The sequence below is a fragment of the Notamacropus eugenii genome, chromosome 6 (assembly GCF_028372415.1).
Source record: "Notamacropus eugenii isolate mMacEug1 chromosome 6, mMacEug1.pri_v2, whole genome shotgun sequence".
Lineage (NCBI taxonomy): Eukaryota > Metazoa > Chordata > Mammalia > Diprotodontia > Macropodidae > Notamacropus > Notamacropus eugenii.
This window is the reverse complement of record NC_092877.1, coordinates 239733665-239741845: the sequence shown is the minus strand read 5'-3', so window position 1 is coordinate 239741845 and position 8181 is coordinate 239733665. Positions and strand designations below refer to the sequence as shown.

Sequence of the window (8181 nt, the reverse complement as noted above, 5' to 3'; positions counted from 1 at the left end):
CATAGTAAAAAAGGAACATATGAACAATATAAAATGAGGAAGCAAAGCATTTTATAGATTTTTTTATTGTCGCCTTACCCAGATAATGGGAGGATATTTTTTTCAGGCCTAATTATACCAAGGTAAGAATTTTCATATTATATTAATTTTAAATTCTATAACCATTCTCTATGTACCTTATTCTCACTGTTTCACTTCATTATCAATAAAGGGGGAAATGTTCCCCAAATCAGCTCATGATTTACATACTTCCACAAAGTGAGAGAATAATTAACTGTGGAGTCATAAACTGATTGGTGGTGTCTAAATATAATTTCATCACCATTAATGCAAATTTGTATGTGGATAAATGTTAATTTTCATCGTTAGGGTATGTATTCCTCCAGAGAAAAATCCAGGAAACAAAACTCCACAGATATCCTCTATAACATTCAGATGTCATAGAAAACTTACCAATATCTTGAGTAGTTGAACACATAAAGTGTAACAGGCATCATCAAATCTCAGTGAAAACAGTAGCTCATAATGAAAGAGTTGTCTTCCCCATCATAGCTGGAATACTATTGGCTGAGTTGCTCAGAAACCACAATCAAGTTATGTCATTCACAATCAAATGCAAACATAATTGAATGCATGGATAAATAGCAAGCTCATGATATATACCATTCTGGCAGAACTTTTGATTCTAAAAATAGTATAGATCCTTCCAATTTTCATGAAAATCTTTTGAAGAGAAATAGATTTGATTCAGATTTCTAAGAACAGGAGTTGCCCAATGGTGTCTGTGTATATGTGAGAAGTGCTCCAAATTGCAGACTGAGGGGAGATTACAGTCATTAAAAGCATCCTCACATACACACACAAATGGAATGTACTTCAGTAGTATTCCATTTATCTCACATGGTTGGAAAAGTGATGTTTCATACAAGAGGATTTTCTGTATGACTACAGCTTATAGCCTCTAAATCACACATTTTGATTTTATCTGAACAGTTTATTAATGCAATCCTTTTGAACGTATATTAAACATTTTCATCTCATTCTGGGGTTATATATGTTTGCAGAGACCTGAAATTGCAATTTGTGATGTATTCACTATAGATAACTCTCTGCACAGATGGAGATTGTCAACTCAGTTTGACACTTGGTTTGCTTGGAACATTGAGATGTTAAATATCTTGCCCTTGGTGACAGCTTATTATATTCCAGAGGCAGGATCTAAATGTAGCATCTCTTTACTCCATGGCTACCTTTTTATATATTACATTATGATACCAATTGAATTGTTTCCTTACAAGCTGCAGTCATAATTATTACAATTGTTTATCTAAGGTGGTCATACAATAAAATAACTGAGTCATAGAGTGGATAGCAACCTCAACTTAGAGTAAGGAAGACATGTCCTCAAATCTTGCCTCAGACACTTACTAACTTTATGATCCTTAGAAAATTACTTATTCTCTCTCAGACTCATTTCCTCAGCTGTCAAATATGGATAATGATAGTACCTACCTCACAGGATTCTTGTGAAGATCAAATGAAAAAAATATTTAAAGAGCTTTGAAAATCTTAACATTCTATAGAAAAGCTCCCTATTACTATCAATAACTTTTCTATCCTTTTCAAATAACTCAAGAAACATTTATTAGCCACTCAAGCCCATCAGAAAGTTAGGAGAATGTCTATTCCAAGCATGTGATGATTTGTAATGGGTAGATGACAGCAATTTATTCCAATGGCCACAAAGGCAACTGAAGCAGGCACTGTGGAACATATAGAGCTTGTTCAGAATCAAAGGCACAAAGGTTATCGACTATATCCTGGGCCATCACCAGTCATTTTGACTTTTGGCTTGCCACTGGACTTTGATGACTCTGGAAGACAGAGCAAGACTGATGACTTTGTGCAACTCTGCCTCACTTAAATCCAATTTAGACAGAGATGCCATTGATCATCTTCAAAAGCAAAGGATGAACAATTAGAACACCAATGGGCAAAGTGACTTCTTAGGTGTTGTAGAAACAGAGTATTAAAATAATCCCTTCCTTCAAGAAATTTATGGTCTGGTAAGAGAGAGAATGTTTACAAGTGAGTCAATAGAAGATAACTGGAGGAGTAAAAGACCACTAACAATTGGGGAGATCAGAAAAATACTCTATTCCAAAGTTTTCCCTTATGCTATAGGACGTACACTGAAAATTTCTCACCTAAACTGACCTTCAAGTTCTCTTTTTATTTTAGTTTTATCATTTCACATTGGCGCTAAGACCATCTTATCTCACCATCACCCATAAATGTTCCTTTTTCACTTACAATAAATTTTCAAATTCCTTAACCCTACTATAATAACTATTATTCAATCTTTACTTACATCTTACTCCTGCTAAACTTGTTCTTTATCCTCACTGTGATTTACTTCTTTCCACTTTGAAGTATTGTCTCAGGCCAGCTATTCTCTTCTAACTTCACTTATATTTTTTTCACAATTTTCACCACAAAATTAATAAATTTAACATTGCTCTATCCTCTTCAAGAAATTTCCCTTTATCTTTTTTCCTTCCATACCTGGCAAACTCCAATGCTGTTTTTTTCCCCATTTCCAACCTTCTCTTACCCACTTAGATGTACTTAATGGTGCTTGATGAAGTCAAACAAATATACTGAAGAGAGCAATTAAAATCAGTTTTAAAATTGCCACTGTAACCTCACTGCAGTAAGGAAATCTTTTATATATCCTGCTCCAAAACTTCTATTCTCAAGCCTTTCACAGTATGGCTCTTGACCACCCTCTCAGAAAAGACACCTTATACTTAGAATATAGAGAACATTCTGTGTGCCCTCCACTTTCTCTCATACTCTACATCTTAAGACACTTATTACAATCTCATATTCTCTCTTCCTTCAGTCTGTTGGCAGCAGATCACTCATCTCCTATTCCTGTTTGAGCTTCTGTCCTCTAATTTCAATTGTAGCCCAATGTGATCTTGATCCACCTCCTTTCATCCTTTACTCCTTTCTTCAGAAAGGAATACTCTCTAGCATCTCTCCCTGTGCTCAGTTTCCCACATCACTTGAAGTCACTTTTATTTCTGATCTGGATGATTTTCTAGAGGGATGGGTTTTAGACAGAAACATATTGCTTAGCAACTAGCTAGACAAATATATCTCTAGGGGAAAAGACAAGTACACAACACACTTTTAAATTTAATCTACCCTATTATAACATTTTTCTCCATCGTATTCTTAATACTAGAAAATCAGTAAAACAGAAGGTCAAGTTCATATTTGTAGTATTTGATTATTTGTTAAGTGAAAATATTCATGATGAAAATATGCCAATCATATCTCTTGAGTAGGTAATGGCTAGCTCCAGTAAAGCCTTGATTCTAGGAATAATCCAGATATGTGAGTAAATAAACCACCATGTCTACCCTCAGAACTATAGCATTTTTGTCCCTAAGCATATTCTTACCATTTTCATAAACCAATTCTCTAAAATCAATAATAATCCTAATATTTATTCAACAGAATGCAAAAACAATAATAACAAAAATATAAAAGTCTACCCATAAACCTCAGTTGCAATCTGTCACTGACACACAGAGTATCATTTTGGGTTAAGTTGGAACAGATAAAACCTAGAAGTGAAGCATATTAATAGGGAAAATCAAGTGCTTTCAGAAACTTAGGAGTCTGGAGTGACAGTCTGAATATCAGTGAGACCTCTTTTAAGTTTATAGTCTATAACACAGTTCCTCCACTTCTCTAGACTGGCTCTTTACCCTCCTGCTGAATAAAGCTGATTCCCTGGGATTCTCAAGCCACTGAAACAGTGTTGAGCACTTTTAGCAAAGCTGCAGAATTATACTGTCATTGAAATAGCACATTCCTTGAGTCTGGAATCTGCTTAGCTACTCAGGTCTCTTTTCTATGGAATATGTAGGGTTGCTCCATCTCATGGCATATGGGGCCTTAAAAAGTAATACAATCAAGCACCTGAGTGATTTCCCCTCTTTCTCAAATAGTAGTAATTGGCCAATGCAGTCTTTCACCAGCAATATATTTAAATAGAAAAGAGATATATTTTCTCCAAATATTTTTCTTGAAAGTAATACATTTTGTTTAATCAGCACAAGTCATAGAAAAGTAGATTTAAATTCTTTATTTCCTCCTTCTCAAGTCATGGGGCAACATAAACAAGTTTCTGAGTTGTTTCCCCTTTCTCAGGCTATTGATGATGCTAAAAAGCAGTAAGATTGGAGATCTCTTGAGATAGGAAGATGATGTTTTCCTGCAACCAAATTCTCACAGCTAAAGATCCTTCCTCCAATGAGCTGCCAGAAATTTCACAGACACTTTGGCTTCGTTTGGTTCTCCTAACTGACACTGCATATAGTGGTTGCTCTTATCTTCTAATTCACGTTCACCCTATTTCTTTTAATCATAAAAGCATTCTGCCTTGTTCAGGATGCTAATCTTCTTTTCTCCTATATACTCATCTAATCATCTGTGCCTTCTAAAACTTCAAAACAGTACCTCCTCATGAGTAATAACACATCTTTAAACTAGACTGATAAACTGAAAATCAGTGATTCTGTCATATTTAACAATATTCTATTTCTTCAGGGTCCACAAATAATTCTATGATTTACAGTTTCTATGTGATATTATCAAAGTTCTTAAAACAGTCCTATGCACAGGAACTAATGAAAATTAATGCCTTGTAGCAAACATTCAACTTCACTCAGTACTTATGCCATGGAACTGTTTTCAAACAGGTTCTCTGGGTGCATTTACTGCAAGGTAAGTTTAAACTTAGTTTCTCCGAATTATTTCAAGTTGCTTTTCTCATAAGAATGTCCCTTTTTATGCTTTCAGCAAATAAAACGTTCACATGAAAAAGGAGTAATACTTTGCATGATCAAGAAGGGAAGTAGGAAAATTATTTCAGTAAAATGTACAAGCTGAAATGATAGGGACACACAGAATAATATGAGAGTTCAAGCAAATGAGATCACTTTAACGTGATATACCAGAGAAGATTTTATGAAAGGGCTAACTTTTGACCTAGGCCTTGAAGGACAAGTAAACATTCAATAAAGAAAGATCACGTAACAAAGTGTTTCAGGCATTCTCTTTGGGATCAAAAGATTTCTGGCAAATATATGTTGGGTTTTTTTTCAGTTTTTGGTTAGGACACTGCATCACAGAATAAGATTATATCTCATCCATATTTTAAGCCATTCATCAGAAATTCTAATATCTTCTCCAACTTATTTCTTTATTCAGCTATATACTGCCTAAATCTGTCAATCCTTCAAAAACCATTTGTTTCAATCAGCAGTAGTTCTATTTCCATCACAATGCCCTTGAAGAATTCAATTTTTGATCCAAACTCTAGCAATTGTTTTAGGTTCTATATGGCAGTATTCTTCATCTCCAAAAGAATCAGCTTGAGTGAGTGCTAGTTGTCAAGTATGGATAGTTTACCCATGACTGCCTTCATGTGCCAGATTTATGCCCTGCAAAAACAGTGTGGATATTGCAAATATTTTACTGCATTTTTAAGCTTTTTAAGTTTTTTTTACATTTTAAGCAAAGATTTTGGCGCATTCTGCATACCTTTTTATTGGATATGTCTAGTTAACAAATAGCTACCTTGTTACCCTGCTCAGCAGAGAATAATTAACCACCACTACTCATCAGATCTTTTTCTGGTCCTTACTGGAAAACCTCTGTTGATGGCACCTGTGAATCAACAATATTGCAGCTTTCAGTAAAATAATATACTTCCTTTTTTTCTTATATAAATAGCTCACATTACTCAAAATTAAATGGAGTCATGCTTTGCTCTATAACTGCATCTCATTTTTTATCATATTCTTCTGTTTTTTAACCTGCTAATCCAGGGTTAGATTCTCTTATATTTCATTAGAATTAATTCGTTTTCTTTGAATCACTTTTTCCTTGAGATATATTATTTATGTGATAAGGTGAAGAGAAATGATCAACTCTCACAGAAAAATATATATTTTCTCTCCCTATTCAATAAACTCGAGTCTCAGTATCTAACAAGTTCTGAGTGAGGTTTTATTTATCCATGATGATCTCATCTTTTTTTCTTAGTATGGTACCAGTTTGTCCAGATACCTTTGATAAAAATAGTAACAGGTTCCAGCTCAAGTGTTTATGTATAGGAAACCAAGTGTAGTCTATCTACAAGAGAAATACAAGTAGAAATTTAGTTAACAACTTGGTTGTATTTATTTAAGTCTAATCATCTACCTCTTTGCTCCATTTACCATTGATAGATTTACATGACATGTTACCACTGTCTGGCAAAGAAATACTGTCCATGATGTAAACTCCTTAGTAAAGGGATATATGTCTGTCTGACTGTAAGTCTATGTGTCTGTGTAAGTGTGCTTCAGATTTTAGAGGTTCTTATGCCTTTATTCAGGTCAATCTTGTCCCATTTGTCAGGTAGTTTCATGTTTTATAAATAAGTGGTATTGTATAACAACTGATTCAGATCCTTTGGAGAGTTTAGCATTATTTTTCTGATATAACACTCCAATGTAAACTCAACTATACAAGTTCAGATTATCCACATAGTAAAAGGCACAAACTTCATCCTAAAAGTACTCATAGCCATTCCACCTCAAGATTAAAGAATACTCAGAAAAGTGTTTACCTGATCATAAACTTGTATCATTTCATTTTTCCTTCTAATGTTTTAGATGTATTCAATCATCACAATGACTTCCAATCTTCCCAACTCTTATTTCTTTTCCAGGTAATCACTTTTTCACAAGCTACACAATCCTCCTCTCCCTCTCTTTGGTTACTTGATGAGCTACTTTAACTCTATAAAATCTTCCCCAGGGAACCTTGCTTCCATATTCTATCACCAATCTTGCCCATGACCTGCCTCAGTATAGACACTTTCTAAATCCTTCATTCTTATTGCATGCCATTGAAAAAAGCTGGAGAGCTGGCAACCTTCCTGAATCCTCTCTTCTCCCCCACCCGCCTGCCAGCGGCTTAGCCCAGCCCAACCTAGCCCAGTCCAGCCCCACTCTGCTCCGTGCAGCTCCGCGTGGCACAGCCCAGCAGATCCGGACCCTGCACCTCCCAGCCCATCCCCAGCCCAGCCTAGCCTCGCCTCCTCTAGCCTAGCACCATGGCAGATGGTTTCGTTGGCACCTGGAAGCTGATTGACAGCAAGAACTTCGATGACTACATGAAATTCTTTGATGTTGGCTTTGCCACAAGGCAAGTGGCCAACATGACCAAACCCACCACCATCATTGAGCTCAGTGGGAACACCATCACTCTCAAGATTCAGAGCACTTTCAAGAACACTGAGATCTCCTTCAAGCTGGGAGTAGAGTTTGATGAAACAATAACTGATGACAGGAAGGTCAAGTCTCTCCTCGCACTGGATGGAGGTAAACTTGTCCATGTCCAGAAATGGGATGGGCAGGAGACCATACTCGTTCGGGAGCTCCAGGATGGCAAGTTCATTCTGACGCTAACCCACGGCAGTGCAGTCTGAGTTGGGACTTATGAGAAGGAGACAGCTTGAAGCTGGCCTACATAGTCACCTGCTCTGCCAACGGCTGCCACTGAATTCACTGCCAGATTGCTTCATTTCCCACCTGTCCCCCTCCTCACCCTAGTGTTTTGTACCAATTGACTCTGGTCAAGGAATCCTCCAGAAATGGAAATCATGGTGCTGTCCTGGTCCTACCTGAAGTGCATTCTGTATTTTTTTAAACTGCCTCTGACACCTGGTCCCAAATCAATAAAGCAGATCCTAGTCAGTCCCTCAAAAAAAAAAAAAAAAAGATTGGAAAAATAAAAGAAAACTAAAGCATGCACCCAAGTTTAAAGGGATCACTACAAATTTGACACATAGTCTCAACTGGGCCCTCACTGTCACAAGTAAGTTTTTTTTTAATGCTATCATAATTTATTCTCACCTCATTAGTTTTTCAAAACAATTTTCAAAACAAAACAAAAACCCCCATGTCTTATCTTCACATTTCACTAAAACTTAAGACAATTCATTGAGAACTTCCTTCTCTCCTCTCCACATCAAAGACCTGCCCTTGCCTTTCACCAGTCTCACTTAAAGAAAGGTCAGGCTTCTCTCTTTTGTCATGTGAAACCCCTTTA

General features: G+C 36.2%; 1 pseudogene; it reads left to right on the top strand.

Moving 5' to 3' along the window:
* The first annotated feature begins 7183 nt into the window (after positions 1-7183).
* Positions 7184-7558, top strand: LOC140511283 (fatty acid-binding protein, heart pseudogene; annotated as a pseudogene).
* Positions 7559-8181: the final 623 nt, after the last annotated feature.